General features: G+C 40.5%; 1 long non-coding RNA gene across 15 annotated transcripts in view; it reads left to right on the top strand.

The window, feature by feature from the left end:
• LOC106730317 overlaps positions 1–17,638 on the top strand; it is a 230,561-nt gene that overhangs the window by 177,947 nt on the left and 34,976 nt on the right. For all 15 annotated transcript variants that reach the window (XR_004314664.1, XR_004314660.1, XR_004314657.1 and 12 more), the window contains one exon: positions 8,528–8,605. This is a non-coding gene — a long non-coding RNA (uncharacterized LOC106730317). The remainder of the gene's footprint in view (positions 1–8,527; positions 8,606–17,638) is intronic.

Below are 17,638 nucleotides of genomic sequence, written 5' to 3'. Positions count from 1 at the left end.
TCATTTATTAGATTCACTTAATATCTCTGAGTATCTCCAATTTGCCTTCCCTGCTTAACAGTTCTACCTTTAACCACCTCTGTCTCCAGTTCCAGTTCATCATTTTCACTCCTGCAAATGTAACTGTTCCAGATTCAGTCCTGGTATTTTCAATAACCAGCTCGAAGTTTATCACTTTCTCTCGTTGCCATTTGGCATGGTGTTCAAGGCCTTTCCTCTGCTTGCTCTGCTCTTTCTTAGATTGCTCTCCAGCCACGATGGAATTTCCGTGTTTACCGAAAGCGCTTTATGCCTCCATATCTACGTGCAGCGGGTTTCTCTCCGTCTGTGCCCCTCTCATTTGCCGCCTCTTAAATTTTAGGGTTCTCTTCCTATTCTAATACCCCAGTCATGTTTTTATCAAAGCGATTACAGCACCATTTGCCCTTATTGGCTTGTAAATCCACTCAAGCCTAATGTAAATATCTTAAAGAAGCTTATTACATGAGATTTGTCTTCATATTACTCTGTCCAACATGTAGTTAGCATTCACTGATCTTTTTTTGAATTCACTAGTGTATAAGAGTAGGCAGGTAAAATATATTAGTGATATTCAATTAGAATCTCTGTAAGATTCAGTTCTGGGATTTAACAAGAGTTATTTTGATTTTTTGAACCCCTCTGAAATTTTAGGACACATTGAGAGGTTTATCCACCTAAGTTAGACTGCCATGATGGACAAGTTGCCCAGACTGCATAGAAGAAAGGCTTTAGCAAAGAGTTGGTGGAAAAGTTCTTTGTCACAGCAGTGGTTAAGTAGAACTCCTATGTTAGGTAACAAGTATCAGCCATTCTTCCTGTAAGTCACTTGCAATTTCACGTCTAGACCTTTGAGAAATGTTACCTCTAGTATAAATGTACAAGTGAAAATAGTATGATCCATCTATCTACCTATGGACGCATAAACGTGCTGACATTATATTTCACATGGTATAGTTAGAAAATAAACATCCCTAAGGTATGTTTCCAGTGAGTCTAATTAGATGACCCTAAAGCCAGGTGTTCTCACAGAGCTGCAGATATTTTGCATTTAGGAAAATACATTACAAACAAACTGTTAAATATAGCTTCTTCCAAAGGATACAAGATCCCAAGAAGCCATTGATTTGCACATTGCTTAGCAACATGATCATAACATTTCTAAAATTTAGAAACTGAAGATGCAAAAGATTTAACCCTCTACTTGTTTCCATGTCCTTTTACAAGGGATGGAGACAGTTTTTCTATTATATGCAGTGAGCAACTTAAAAAAAAAATACCGTCCAGGCAACTCATTTTTATGTAGTTTTGTTTAAGAGTGTATTTTAGAATAGTTTTGAGAGGTTTTTTCTGCATTCTGTATTTCTTATTAGATTTGCTATGATCCCATGGTGAGAGGAATGGCTAAAATCTGGGGGAAAGGAATTAGAACTTAAAGTGGCCTTGACGTTTTTGAGAAATGGTTAGTAGTAATGCTTTGTGTTACCTTCCTTCTCTAATGTAGTGCTTGATCTGACTGCTAAAAACAGAACAAAGAAAATTCATTTACATTTGAGCAAGAGTAATTTGGATCAAGCATAAGAAAAGTCTTTCTGGTTCAAAGAGAAGTTAGACATGAAAGTGGATTACTGATGAAAGCTGTATCTTCCCATTCACTGGAAATCATTAAATATGGACAAATGGTGATTCGGACCAGAAAAGCTAAGATATAGATAATGGAGTAAAATTTATGACTGAACTCTGAATGACTCTTTCCTCTTTTTCTTGCTTTACGTATCAATATTTTCTTTCCATTTATATATATAATGAGAAAAGCAAAAGTTAAGTTCGTACAATTATACATTATAAAGTAATGTTATCCTAATTAACACACCTTTTTGAAGACAACATTTCTCAACATGCAGTCCATAGAACATTACTTCCAAATAACATAAACATTATTCATTCATTTACTTATTTCTAAAATTTGTATTATTAGGTGCCTATTACTTTCCAGGGGGATGAGGTAATGATATAAAATTAAACAAGTAAATATGATTATTTCATATAGATTTAAAGATATTGAAAGAGAATATCAAGAATATCTAATACAGTAATTTTTAAAATATAAATAGTATTAGGAGATACATTATAATTGCTGATCTCATAAAACCTCTGTGAGAATTGTAATAAAAACTGGAGATTGAGAAAGTCAGTCAAGTAGATACCTAGTCAAGAGTGTTCCAGGAAAAGGAACGTATGTAATGCAGCCCTGTGGGCATTATAAACATGACGTACTTGAGAAAACAAAAGAGGATCAGCATGCAAACAAAGCAGAAGTTGATATGAAGCTGAAAACTAAAAAGGTATGTAAAGACTAGATAATGAAGGGCCTTAGAAGATAAGAAAGGGTATTTGAATTTTCTGTAAATGTAGTAGAAAGTCATTGGAAGAGAATTATAGCACCCGATTTAATTTTTTAAAAGATAACTCTGTTGCTGCTGTGTGAAGAGTGGGTTGTAGGTTCAAAAAAGTAGAATGAATAGACCAGTTAGGAGACTACTGCTGTGCAGTAAGATTGAGGGATGTTTGAGTAGAGAACTTCTGGTGAAGAAGGAGAGGAGTGAGTGGATTGGAGATGTATTTTGCAGTTAGAAGTTCTGTTTGTCTTGCTAAGAATTAAAATGCAGTGGGTAAGGGACAGGGATGAATCAAAATGACCCCTTTTCTGTGGTTTGAGAACCTGGGAAGTCAATGATTGCACTTATTAATATGAAGAACCTGGCATATAAGCAGATTGGAGGAAAGAGTTCAATAATTAGGTTTGGGGAAGAATAAATTTGAACTGTCTACTAGACATTTGAGTAAGGTTCTGGCACAGTCATTGGATATGTTCACAGTAAAATCTTCATCAGAAAAAGATGAAGAGTTACTACTTCAATAGTGAATCTTAACTGCATTGTAAGCTACGTGGAGATAGTATTCACCCTCCTGGTTAGGATTTCCAGCACCTGGACTGGCACATAGATGGTACTAAACCATGTCTTGCAGGATAAATGGATGCTAAGAAAATGGAGCCATGTTAATCTTTATTAAAGTAACTTACACATGTACATACATGCGCACAGTCTTTGTCATGGTGGTCCACTCAGCATAATGTAGTAATGCAGTGTAGAATGCCTAGATTCATATCCTAGTTGTTATTCACTAGGCAAGTGAACTTAGGAAGTTATGAAACACAAAGTTCCTACATCTTTTCTACATTGTTCACCATGACTAAATGGGATTTATCTCAGAACACAAGTTTAGTTTAATATCTGAAAAACCATTAATGTGATTATGATACACTGTATCACTATAATCAAGAACTGAAAACCACATGATCAATTTAATAGACAAAGAAAAAGCATTTGGCAAAATACTCCTTTTTAATAAAAATGATTAATAAACTACAAATAGAAGGGAACTTTCAACCCATATGAGCACCTATTAAAAAAAAAAAACCTATGGCTAATATTGTACTTAATGATGAAAAATCTAGATGTTTCCCACCTAAAATCAGGACAAGATAATGATGTGGAATTTCACCTCTTCTATTCAGACTTTTTCTAGAGTTTTAGACAGGGCAATTAGGCAAAGAACCCAAACCAAACAAAAGAAATCCAACATGGAAAGGACAAAGTAAAACTATCTCTATTTAAAGATGATATAATCTTATATTTATGAATTCCTAAAGAATTCACCAAAAAACAATTAGAACTAAAAATTGAGTTCAGCAAGATTGGAAGATACAAGATTGATATACAAAAATCAATTATATTTCTATGCAGCATCAATGTGAACCCCTCTCCCAAATTAGGATAACAGTTTTATTTACCACAGCATGAAAAAGTATAAAATACTTAGGAATAAACTTAACAAAAGAGATGCAAAACTTACAGTCTCAAACTAGGAAATATTTCTGAAAGAAATTTTAAAAGACCTATATAAACAGAAAGACATACCATATTCATGGATCAGAAGATGTAAGATGGCAATACTCTCCAAAGTGAACTGTAGATTGAATACAATCTCCATCAAATCTCAGCTGATTTCTTTGCATAAATTGATAAGGTGATACTAAAATTGCTATGAAAATTCAAGGGACCCAGAAGAGTCAAAGCAATCTTGAAAAATAATTAAGTTGTAAAGCTCACATTTCCCAATACAGCAATCAAGATAGTGCTGTGCTGGCATAAGCGTAGAAATGTAGATCAATAGAATAGAACTGAGAGTCCAGAAGTAAATCCTCACATTTACAGCCAATTGCTTTTCAACGAGTGTATGAAGACAGTTCAGTGGGGAAAGGATAGACTTCTTTTCAACAAAGAGTGCTGAGACAACTGGTGGTCCACCTAAAAAAGAATGAAATTGGGCAACTACCTCACTTCTTATATAAAACTTAACTCAAAATGTATTGAAGACCTAAATGTGGGAGCTAGCCCCACGGTCACATAAGCCAGCTTCTTGAAATTAATATTTTCTCTCCCTCTCACTCTCTCTCCCCCAATATACTATTGGCTCAATTTCTCTGAAGAAACCTAATACTGACATATTTGGCTATAAAGTATCTGCCTCATCATGAAATCTGACTTTTATTAGGTCAACTCAAAATCAAATACATCTCAGGGCAGAAAATGCTTTACTAATGCATTAAGAATTCTGAAACACAAAAAGCCAAAGTAAGTTCTATGGTGGTTATAGGAATTTGTGAATCATTGCATAGAAAATGTGAAAAAAAAAACTTGTTTCAAAGAATTTGAGATTAAAAAGCACCACAAAAAATACACAAACATCTTTTCATGCCTTCACTCTAGCTAATGTTCATAAGGATAATTTACTCAGTCAAGTGAAGAATTTCTATACATTGCAATTTCCAATGTTAAGATTATTTATTTTAAAGTTTCTTTTTATTTCTATACACGCATTCCTCATTAAACAACCCACTAGATTATGTTATGGATCCTGAGAATAAAAGACATTTCAAGGATTTTAGCATGTGAACATGAGAACTTTGCATTTTTATTTTTTTCCACAACTAGTCTGAATGATCATCTGTTGGTTGAAGCTGTTGTATGTATGAAATGAATGAAAGCTGTCTGAGGAATGCAAAGTAGAATTCTTTGTACTAGTGGTGCAGGGATTGTGCTGAAAGTGGAGTATTTAGAAGGTAATTTCAAGTTAGATAAACTTGGTAAATGCTTTGCAATGATAAAATTCATTTGCTTATAAAGAAATATTTTTAAAAGCTATTTTAGAGTTTGAAAACTTTTTTTTAATTGAAGTATAGTCAGTTTATAATGTTACATCAATTTCTGGTGTACAGCATAATGTTTCAGTCTTACATATACTTACATATATTATTCCTTTTCATATTCTGCTTCATTATAGGTTATTACAAGATACTGAATATAGATCCCTGTGCTATCCAGTAGAAACTTGTTACTTATCTATTTTATATATGTTAGTTAGCATCTGCAAGTCTCGATCTCTCAATTTATCCCTTCCAAACCCCTTTCCCCACTGGTAACCATAACTTTGTTTTCTATGCATATGAATCTGTTTCTGTTTTGTAAATAAGTTCATTTGTGTCATTATTTTAGATTCCACATATAAGTGATATCATATGGTATTTTTCTTTCTCTTTCTGGCTTACTTCACTCAGTGTAACAATCTCCAGGTCCATCCATATTGCTGCAAATGGCATCACTTTATTCTTTTTTTTATCACTGAGTAGTATTCCATTGTATAAATATACCACAAGTTCTTTACCCAGTCATCTGTCCGTGAACATTTAGATTGTTTCCATGTCTTGGCTACTGTAAATAGTGCTGTTGTGAACACTGGGGTGCATGTATCTTAAGTTTATTTTTAAAGCTCTTTTTAATGTTTTTTTTTGGGTGGGGAGGTAATTAGGTTTATTTATTTAATTAATTTATTTTTTAATGGGAGTACTGGGACTTGAATCAGTACTTCATGCATGCTAAGCAATACTCTACCACTGAGCTGCACCCCTCCTCAAAAAGGTTGATGACATGTTCAAAAGACATTATAAATTCTTTAATAGCTGAAGAACTGGTGGGCCTCTCTGGGGCTTCAGGGCTCATGACAGCGTGGTGGATGTGTTCTAAGAGCGAGCATCCCATGAAAGCAAAATGAAAGAACCTGACGAAAGATCTGATGATCTGCCTCAGAAAGAATACGGCGTCATCACTGCCACATTCTGCTGCTTGAGGTTGTCACCAGAGTCTTCCCAGATCCCAGGTGCAGGGGTGAGGAATAAATTCCAGCACTGATGTGAGGAGCATCTAGATCAGAGTCACATTGTGAGATCGTGCAGATGGGAGCTAACGTGTGGTCATCTTTGGAAAATACAGTCTGTTGCAGGGGTGTAGTAGAGAAGTGAAAACTTCCATCACTGTGGGAAGAATTCAGGTAATGAAGTTCTGAACCTGAGGACTGGATGATCTGGATGATCAGAGTTGCCACTGATCAGTCAATCAGAGAAGCCAAGTGTGTGTGTTTGCCAATTTGGAGCAGTCTTTGGGAACACCGTCTAGCATTGAGTGATGAGCCTTTGCCGTTTTTGCTCAGCAGGACAGACAGTCCATGGCTGGGGGCAGGGGGCTGGACACAGAGCAGCGGGAGTGAGGACGAGCGGGGATGTGGGGAGCAACGTTGTGGCTATTTGTCACGTGATGTCACGTATCCAGCCATGATGGCCTTCAGGTGGTAGTGGCATCTGCCTTCCTTCCCTCTCCAAAATCTTTACAGTTTATTTTTGTAAGTTTTGAGAAACATACTACCATCTTAACAAATTTGCCACTGTACACACCACCCCACTGAACCTAAGATGATCTGGGGGAAAGTGGAATAGAGATGAAGCCTTCGTATTCCAACAGGGCCCTGAGCAAACCCCTTCTCCAGCTGCTCCAGCTGCTCCAGCTGCTCCAGCTGAGCTCAGTTAGTTAGGCCTGAGGATATGGACACAGGAGTACTATTATTCGTTGACCCAAATAATGGGATGCAAGTATTCTCAAGAGATGATACAGTCACCAAAAATGATACAACACACCTCTACCAGGCAACTTAAATAAATACAGGTACATTTCACTCCGCACATAACTTTTTGACACAGAGCATGGATGACACTTGTGCTTTCTTAATGTTGTTAGATGTGCCTACAAGAAAATTTGCGTTGTTTTAAAAATAATCTCTGAGTTTAACCCTGGAATTCCTAAGAATAATGAAAGCCATTAAAAAGAGGTCATGAATTCATGCTTAAGCGTAAAGAGTTTTGGGTGGTTGTTTAGTTTAAAGATATCTTAAGCTTTATGTAAATGAAAGAAGGATCTTTGATTTTCCAGTATTTCAACAAATATATTTTGGTTCTTTTACCCTGTGCCCTGGGAGCATCCAAGGGTACAGAGATAGAAGGCATGACATTTGTCTTGAAATTACTTCCATTGTTTACAAGGAGACAAATTAGACACAAATGGGATAATCAGATAATGACAAATAGGTTATCATTAAAAGCTAATATGTATGGTGCAGATATTAATGTTATGAAAATTTCAAGAAGAAATTTTTGTTAAAGACAAGTTAGAACACTTCTTGCAAGAGGGATAGAACTGGATTTTGAAGATCAGATAAGATTTGGAGACATGAAAAGAATGATGGAACACACTCCTTGGATGATATGAAGAAGTAATGATTTGAACAGTCAGGTGGTGAATTTAGTTCTTTCCTCCTTAAGAGTCTAAAATCTGTGAGGCACAGCATGAATAGAGATGTGAAGGAAAGGGGTGTGTGTGTGTGTGTGTGTGTGTGTGCGCGTATAACTGAGATTGTACACGATTTATAATAAATAAGTCCTGGGAAACCGAGGTGGAAGTTAAATGGTCATGAATACTACTGAAAATTCCTAAACAAATTTATGGGATTTATTTTCTTTTAAAATTCTTTTTATAAGCCTAAATACACAGACTCAAACTACAGTCTGTGGGCAGATAATTGGAGCTCTTGGTTCCTCTTACCGAAGATAAGTTCGCTGGTTTTCTATCACATCACAATAGTTTCAGCATTGCTTAATCATGCTAAGCCTTAGCATTTAAAGCACTTTACATAATATAATTTTACTACAGCACAAATTAATGTTTAAAAGTCCTTCCCAACAAGTATATAAAATATATGAGGATACAGTACCACTTAGGAAGCGTGGGAGTAATGTGACCATCAAGACTCATTTCTTTTAATATTCTGGTTCTTCCCAAATAACGTCTCCTCGCTCTTTGAATTACCTTGGCTGTTTCCCTTGGCTGTTTTGACTAGCAAGCTATTAAAGAAATTTTCTTCTATTCAGAAACAAACTCTTCTTTCTAATTTCTGTGCTGAGCTTTCCAGGTTTTTAATATTTCCCTTCATTAGGGTTTTCATAAACAATGTATTAAGCTAATGATACTAATGATCTGTTCTCTCTTCTGCTTTTCAGATCTGTGACAGGCTAGTTAATCTTCAGTGGAATATGCAAATAGAATTTCTGAATTTGGCATGCAGGTATCTGTGAGAGGTAAGTGCAAAAGTCAACTTCGCTAACAACATCAGTGCCTGCAAAAGCTTTCATATTCCGGGTTCGTGTGTTGAATGTTACATTTAAGTTAAATTTAAGAAACATTATTCAATTCAGACATGTATTTGTGTATTTGTTTGCTAATTTGTTGATTTATTTATTTTAGTGCTTTAAATATTTACTTTGTATCTGAGCCTCTAAAAAGACACAGTCTTTCCAAAGACCTTTCAAAATACTTCCGATAGTGATATACGTGAATCTGTGAGTTTTGCATTTTCACTGCCAGGTGCTAAGAAAAGTGAGGACGACATCACGAAAAAAAATCCATCTTGGGTTAATATTTGCTCTTCTGTTTTCTAACTTTCAAGGAAAATAATCCTTTTTAGGATCTTAGTTGCAGTCATTCAAATGATTATTATTGCAACCTTTTTGCAAATCAAAATATATTTATTAATAAATTTGCTCCCACAGTGACTAAAAGGAAAGTAAAAAGCATCTTAATTGTAATATTGTTTGAAGTTTAAAATTGTCAGACTACTTTAAAAGTCAATTTCACAGATAATAAGCACTTAAATGGTGGTTCTTCTATCACTGAAATGCACCTACGTGCAAAACTTAAATCTTTGACTTTCCAGAGATAAAACTGGGTATGGCATGAACCTCTGGTGACACAATAGCAAATGTAGCTTGTAAAAGCATTTTAATTGACCGTGCATCTGGTTATAGGTTGAATTCCCTGGGAAGCAAATTCTGAGGTGGAGGTTAGTTTGTAAGATGTTTACTGAGGAGTGCTTTTGGATCAATGCTGTGGAAGGGAGAAAAGAAAGCAGAAATAGACAGATGTTTGGCTGTGAAGTCATCCTTATAAAGGCTTGGGAGCACCCCCCCCCAAACAGGGACCATGGAACTGGGCTTGAAAATTGTCTCAAGTCGGGGCGAGGGATCCAGACCTTGTCTTCCCAGTGTAGCTGGCCATTGAATGTGGAATGCCTCTGGATGGAGATGTGACATTAAAGAGGCAAGTTTCTACATCCAAAGCAGTGCAACCCCAAGGAGGCTGGACACTGAGAGCTATTTTGTTGGCAGGACTCTCAGCAAACTGGGGGATATTTACATCATTCTGAAGAAGGATCTTGAGGAGTGTACAGTATTCTCCAGCACAGTTTCCCTTGTAGATTATCTTATGGCAGCAGCTCTTTCAAGATTCTAGCGCTTGTCTCTCCCTGGGGAAAATAGCAGAGGAACGTAGATAGGACAAATCACACCCCCACCACCAGTGTAACCTTCCCTTCTGAGCATACCATTCCGTTGCATATCCGTGAGACCAGTATTTCTTCCTGGCAGCTGCAAGGTGTCTCCAGTTTGTCCCAGGAGACCACCTCTAACTGCTCCTCAGGTCTTTCCCCTGAAGAAGAGCCTCAGGGCATTCCTCTCTCTATTTGACCAGCCTGACTGCCCACAGCCTGTGATGGGGGCGCTAGTCCCTTCCCCCAAACTCCTCCAGCAGGAGTTATTCTCCTCTTTGGAACATGGTGAGGATGCTGAGGGCAGGGACAGTCTGAGTGGGTGGAGGATGGGGTTTCCCAGCAAAGCAAACAGTGCAGTTGGAGTTGGCAGGGGTGTAGGTACAGAGGACACAGATTACCCAAATGGCTCACAGGGATTGATGATAAATTTGGCCACTCCTGTTGCTACTTCTTGGGTCCCTGGCTCATGTGTCCCACCTACTGGGGACATAGCAGCATATAAAGATCTTTTATTTAAAATGCATATCGTGCCCCAGAGGATGGTGTGCATCCATGTAAAGTGGCACCTCTGAGCGGATGCCTCAGCTGTACCTTTAATGGGCTGTTCCAGCGCTTTATCCAGGCTGATGGCTTCTGGATGCTATAGTTTGCGATGTGAGTGGTGAATCTCAAGCTCATGTACCCATTCTCACTCGCTCTTTGCTATAAAGCAAGTCGTTTTTGGTCTGATGCGCTAGTATGTGGGAAACTGCCAGCGAATCAGACATTCTCTAAGCCCTCAGTGGTTCTGGGTGAGGCTGTGGGCAGGAGAGAGAAACCCATGCCTGGCCTACATATTTATTTCTGTTAAAATAAATAGCTACCCCTTCGTTGAAAGAGGGCCAGCGCAGTCAATTTGCTACCAAGTGGCCAATGAGTCTTCTCCAAAGGCGGTGCGTACTGGGGGCCCTGCAGTTTTCAGCTGGTACATCCAGCAGCAGCAGAAGCTAGATCGGCCTTGGTGCTCGGGAGCCCGTGCTGCCGAGCTCACGTGCGGCTCCCGTCGCGGTGACGTGGCTGTGTGATTGGCGCACCTGTTGTGCCCATGACGGGGCGGCTACAGACAGCGGCCAGCCGACATCATCTGGCCAAGCCGTTGTGCCTCCCTGGGTTGTTTAAGGCCTTTCTCATGTGCATGATCTCTGATGAGCATTAATATGCAGTCTTTCCAGGGTGGTCATCCCGTGTCCATTCACATGCCTCATGCCTCGACCTCAAAACTCCTTGTCTCTAACCTTCCCATATTCCTATTGTAGCCCTTGACCAAAGTCAAACCTTTCATCACTGCCTAAAAATCTATTTATATTTTTTACCTCTTCATACTTCTCCTCACACAGGCATCTCCTTACCATGGTCTTTTAGAGCCGACTCTGGGTTGGCTTGTAGCCCGGTAGCAGTCCGTTTTTGGCTTTCATGCACCTGCCAAGCTGCCCTGTCAGCAAACCAAACTCCACCATTTTCCTCTCTGACAGTGGGTTGTGAGGGTTCCTCGCAAATGGCCATAGGAATGAGCTGAGTCGGGGCAGCGCATCCGTGGGGATGAGGCGGAGTCTGGGGTAACTGCCCTTGCAGGTGGCTTGTGCCCTTCGGTTCTGTTTACGCTCAAGCCCAGTTGTAATACTACCGTCGGGTTCTGGTGGGCTATTACTGGGCCTGCCCGAACTTTTGACTCGGTGCGTCTGATAAAACTCACCTCATGGTTGGCTGTCCTGGCTTCACGGTTACTGGGTGTTCCGTGTTCAAACACTCCATCTGTACCAGGACCCAGGAACTTAGGAGTTGGTTTTAGAGAGGTATGTAGTTCTCCATTTTAGTTGGAGGATTTCTCCAGGACACTAGGGAGCTGCATCATGGTTCTCCAGTTGGTGTTTTATGAGCCCTGTGTAGCACCTTCCCCATCACAGATACCTCTAAACCAACGGTCTGGCAGGTCATGTGGCTTCAGCCCCAGGTCTGCTTGTACACAGTCTGGGTCTGCTGCAGAGCTCTTCCTCGCTCTGGGTTTTATACACATCTTAGAGCTTTTCATATCATTTAGTTTGTGGGTATATTTGTCTGCTTGGGCTGTCATAATATAACACCACAGGTTGAGTTGTTTAAACAACAGAAATGTGTTGCTCCACAGTTATGGAGACTAGCGGTCCAAGGTCAAGGTGCCGGCAAGGTAGATTTCACAGTGGGGCTTGCTGTATGCCCGTGTGCACACGGGGAGAGAAGGACAGGGTGAGCTCTGCTGTCTCTTCTTCTAAGGATGCTAATCCTACCAGATCGGGGCCCCACCCTTACAACCTCATTTTCCCCCCTTAATTACCTCCTTATAGGTCCTACGTCCAAACACAGTCACATTGGGGGTTAGGGCTTCAACACAGGAATTTGGGGTGGGGGGACACAATTCAGTTCATAGTGGTGGGTTTGTCTGTGCACCATTGTATGAGAGATTTCATGAATAAAGACAGAGGTGAAAGGAATGCGCCTGAGCATCTGCCTGAAAGAAGCCTCGCAGGTGCAGCTCTTCTCTGCAGCGTCACGTGTCTGTAGCCCTCCCCCTGCAAGTTTACGTGCGAGAGTGAGAGCTCCCTTGTCCGCTTGGCTGAGACTTAGTCGTCCACAATGACTCACTGTGAGTGTGATCGTCCACAAGAATCTCTACTTAGTCCTCCTTCAGATGAGATTGTAGTCATGTGCCTGCATCACTTTTTAAATACAAAACAACTGAACTAAAAATTAGCATTTAATGCTCTAGGACTAACGCTCGACCACCCTGATAATGAATACCCCTAAGGAATTGAGCTTTGCTTCATTCTGTCTCAGAGTACGTATTCTTGGACATTTTGGGAATGTTGCCTGTTACACTCTCCTGTTGGTCAGAAAAGTTGAGAGGGGCAGCCAGGACAGTATAAATGTCCTTAGGTAAGAGTGACAAAAGATGCTGCAAGGAATGCTTCTGGAGAGAGATGGCGAACAATATCATCATCTCTCAAGATCCAGAGATACCTCCGGATCATGATGTCCGTACTGTAGTTTACGAGTTTCACCCCAGTTGCAGGGGAGGGACGGGATCTGTCTGAGCCGATCAAATGATACCGCTCCCCTTCACTTGCTGATTTCTTCTGAACCAGGCAGTTCTTAGCTAATTGGAATATAGCATTACCAAGGCTGCAGAGATTTATTCAAGAAGAAGCACGCAGTCTGACTTTGACCAATGAGATGTAAAGACAGTCTAGGTAGGGAGCTCTAGGAAAGGTGATTCTTTTATCTCATGAGAGAGTCTCCAGAAGTGCCTCTGTTCTCTTTCTTTGGGCATGGGTTGGTAGGAATAAAATGAAAAAGTCTCCATTCCCACACTCTTAGGAAAGGCAGATTATTCTGTAGCCATTGTAACAAGTATCCATCAGAATCCATTTTAATCCATTAAGTTAGTCAAAGACAATACTCCTCACTGGCCGTACTTTTCAAACTTATCCAAATCAGGGACACCTTGCTCCTGAGCGTCAGAAAGTCAGCAACTGTCACACTCCACTAGTGACTGAACAGTTCCACCTTGAAAAGCACACCAGTCTCTGAATTCTGTGCTTCCTAAAATCTCATATAGGGTCAGCTTTCCTCAAGGAGAGTCTGCCTGAAAAAAAGACAGTTCTTCCTTGCTTACTTAAATAATAAGCTTTCGTTTCAGATATTGAATGCTGATCTCTTCCTTTAACAGAATCCAGGAAACGCTATAGCCATTTTGTATCTCTGTAGACTGGGGATTAAAGCAACACACAGAGATGTCTGCGGCCAGGAGAAATGAGGAGAAATGGATTGAGCTGGAACCACTGGCTTAGGCTCATTTAGAAAGATCTCCTTCCTCGGGATTTCCAGCTCCATGAGCTAATAAATTCTGTCATTGTTTAAGCTAGTGAAGTAGGGTTTTCTGTGACTTGAATGCAATGCAAGTTAACTGATAAAAGAAGCGATGTTTAGGCTCATTCTTAAAAGATATGTTGGTGCTAACAATTGAGGACAGAGAGAGAAGTTCTTAGAAACAAAAAGAACAGCAACTTGGAAGATAAAGGAGGAACAACATTTGTTAAGGAACTTTAAGTACCGTCACTCAGTATAGTTGGAGTTGCAGGTGTATATAGAGATCTGGAGAGAAAAGAAATTATGGAAATTGTAAAATTAAGATATAACGTGAGGGAGAAAATACCAAATCCAAATCTCTTTTTTTATGTTTTCTAGGCTTTTGTATTTGTCTGTCTACTTGACCATCCAGTTGAGTAACTCATGATACTTGACTTATTCAGACTGATTTTTTCCTTCCCCAGTTTCCGTAGGGGTTGGGATGGTCTTCTCAACAAAAAACAACTCTGCATTTTCTGTCACTTGTGCTGGGTAGCCTCCTTTTAAAGCTCCTTCATTTCCTGTCTCTCTGTCTCTCTCTCTCTTCTTTCTAACCTTTTCTCACTGTGGAATTCTTTTGAAATCGTAATTTTCTTCCCTTTCTCCACACTGTAGTAATTCTGGCCTTTGACACACCACTTGTATTTTTACTTTTTGGTGTTTTTACTGGTTGGCGTGTTCTGCTCTTCCAATTACCATATGAAGATTTATTCCTTTCTTTCTCATCTCATCTCAAAAGCCACCTTGTAGAGGCCTCTCTCTGGACATCACAAACCAAAAGCGCACCCAGCATCTAGGCACCATTGATTATATCACTTTATTTTCCTCCTCAAAGCGATCACTATCTGAAATTAATTTCTCTTGTTTGTTTTTCACCATCTTCCTCTTCCCAGACTATAAGGTCCACAAAGGAAAGATGCTTTCTGATTCCTTCATGACAGTATCTACAGGGCCTAGAAAATGACCTGCCACTTAGTAGATGCCCATTGAATTTTTGAAAAAGTAACAAAAACATAATCTGAGCTGAAAATGTTTCTCTCTCCCCAATTATTTTTATCTGACATAGAAACGAAAGAGAAGAAAAATAACAAATAAAATGAATTAGAGTCGTGTGAAAAATAGAACAGTTCCATGAATAAATCAGCTATCTCATTAACTCATTAAAGATGTGAAGAGGATGATTACATTTTGACTGATAACCCAGAAATGGAACTGAGGTTGTGTATTATGTGTGTGTGTTGGTCAATAACTAGAAGCCTGTGGGTTATTTCTCCTTTGGCAGCTTAAAGGAGTTTTGTGCAGATGAGGATGACAAATCATTAAAGTGATGGAAGGAGGGAGAAGAGCCGGATGGCCCTACTGAGCCGGTGTCCTCCGGTGTCTTTGTCCTTGAGCAATGACTTTAATTGATCATGGTTGCCTTGTGTTACCTGTTCAGCAGTTTTCCAGATCATTTCTCCCCAAAGTTTGTGGTAATGACACATTCATACAGTGTCTTCAACAACCAAACCAACAGATCAAGGCATCCTGTTTGCATTTAGGAGAGGAACAAAGGAATTCGGAAGGTAGCTGCTGCCAGGATTTTAGTAAATTTTTTTTTTTTTTTTTTGGTTCCGATTAGGTCTCTCACTGGTACATGTCTTAATCTGAGAGTTCTCTCCTTGTTTATAAGACTGAATTGTATCAGTCATGATTATCCTCAATAACTTTCTGTTCCTGGATGCATTTGATGTTTTCAAATAAGCGAAAGACCCAGACAAGACCAAGGAGAATTCTGCTCCTGGAATTCGAAGCGATGGTTCTAAGATTCTGCTCCGTCTGGATTATGTGACTTGCACTGATATCAACTTGGGGGTTAAGGTTGTCACTTTGGGGAGGTGCTTTGTAAGACAATGTGCATGACACAGACTTAAAATCAAGCTTGCAGAAAGAAAACAAAATAAATTTAAAATGGAGTATATTTGCGGAGAAACAGAGATAGGGGACCAATATGAGAGTCAGAGAGAAAGGAAGGACAAAGGGGGTTTCTAATGGTTTTGCAGGTTGGGGTCCAGTCCTCAGGAAGCCTGGCTGTGGTCTCTGCTCCTGGTTTCTGCGAAATACTCAGATCTGTTATTTAGAAGAGCAATCAACCCTTTTTCTTTGGCTTCAGAAATATAATTATCTGATTAGTATAATGGGGCTAATACTGTGCATATATTATTACAGTATGCTCTCCATCTTTACAAACATGTTCAGAAATGAACAAGCTTTTTACCAAGTCAGCCCTGAAGAGGAGGAGCAATGCTGTCCATGAGGAGAGTCAGACGAGAAGTGGAGGTGCAGTGACCACACTTCCCAGACTTGGCTGACCGTGGGAGGAAGCCTCTGAAACTGGAGAAAGCATCGTGGTACAACTATGTATGTCTCCCTAGACTTAAGTCCCAGAAATCGGCCATGTGTTACATTATGTTGAAATAAAAGCCAAAACCACGGGGCCTTTGGCCCCACCACATTTCAGTCTCTGAGAGGAGACCCCCTTGCAGAATGAGCCTTCTGTTCCGTCAGGGAGAAGCGGTGCTGTGGGTGCTTACCTAGAGGGATTGCTCAGAGGCTCTTCTGTCTCCCGACTGATTTGATGGATAGCAAATCAGTGATGCTGCCAACTTTGGGAGAGGAGTGAGGTTGCTCTTACTAAGGCAAAATGATCCTGAAACTGGAGGTTGCAGGGAGCGAGGACTAATCAGAACCACACCCAGACCTTAGGAGAATACACAGAGAGGGCCTGTGAGCAGGGGGAGAGCTCTGCGGAGTTTGCTGCTCCCGGGAGCTTGTTCTTGGTGCGGTCTCTGCCGGCCGGGGGCACTGAGCAGTGGGCCTGGAATATGGTCCCCGCAGCCCGGTGGGGAGCCCAGAAGCAGCGCGAGCTGTCGGAAGTGGACTTGGGGCTTGCAGCCTCTCATCAGCATGATGCTACAGGAGACTCCCCAGTCTGTGAATCTACCTGGAAGAGTTTAAACGGGGGAAAAACGTTTAAATTTGAAGAAACAGATATTTTGAGTTGAGATATTTTAATTTTTTTTTTTTTAATTTTGCTACCTAGCACGGTGGGGGCTTTGAGGAAGGTCAGATCCCTTATAGACACCCGAGGAGCTAGGCCTTCTTTGTACATCTGCATAGTAATGGTGAGTTCAGTCAGAGGAGGGTATTTTTTGCTATTATAACAAGCAGTGCAGGCGAATGGCTCATGTCTAACTTACGTAACGCGTCTACCACGGGTCAGCAGCAGTGTTTCTGTCTCGTCGTCACCCAGGGGCACCGAGTGCCTCACAAGCATGGCTGGTCACCTGGCTGGGGGAGGACAGAAGGCTTCACACTGGAAATTAACTGCTTCTGCCCAGAAGTGACGTTCACCGCTCACGACGCGTCGTTCAGAACTTGTCATATTGCTTCATCAATCCCGAGGGGCCAGAAAGGACAGCCCTGCCCTTTGCGTGGAAGGGAAGAGAGCCAGAAATATTTCAGGGGCAGCACCGATGCCTGGAGTGCGTCCCGCTGAGGGAGGGGAAATAAACTGTCCCGTTGCTCCTTTCCATTTAAGAAACTGAGGTGGAAGGAAGTCACAGACGAATGTGCTTTATCAGGGTGCACTGATACAAAGGTGGGCCCCGGAGCCAAGTGGAAAGGACTGAGCTCAGTTATTCTGCCTAATGAAGTAAAGGAGACACAAGGGTGAACCCATCTTGAGGAAGACAAGCTGGGCCTCCTGCTCGTGTGACTAAATGACAACGACAGACAGAGAGGGGCATCTAAGATCTCTCACTGCGGGTGCTGCTGGGTGTGGATCCCCAAGGTAGCCCCCACTTGATAAAGTCTGTCACACCAC

This window comes from Camelus ferus, chromosome 23, assembly GCF_009834535.1.
Source record: "Camelus ferus isolate YT-003-E chromosome 23, BCGSAC_Cfer_1.0, whole genome shotgun sequence".
In the NCBI taxonomy this organism is placed as follows: Eukaryota; Metazoa; Chordata; class Mammalia; order Artiodactyla; family Camelidae; genus Camelus; species Camelus ferus.
Note: the sequence above shows the minus strand (reverse complement) of the source record. Positions and strands in the feature narration are given on the sequence as shown.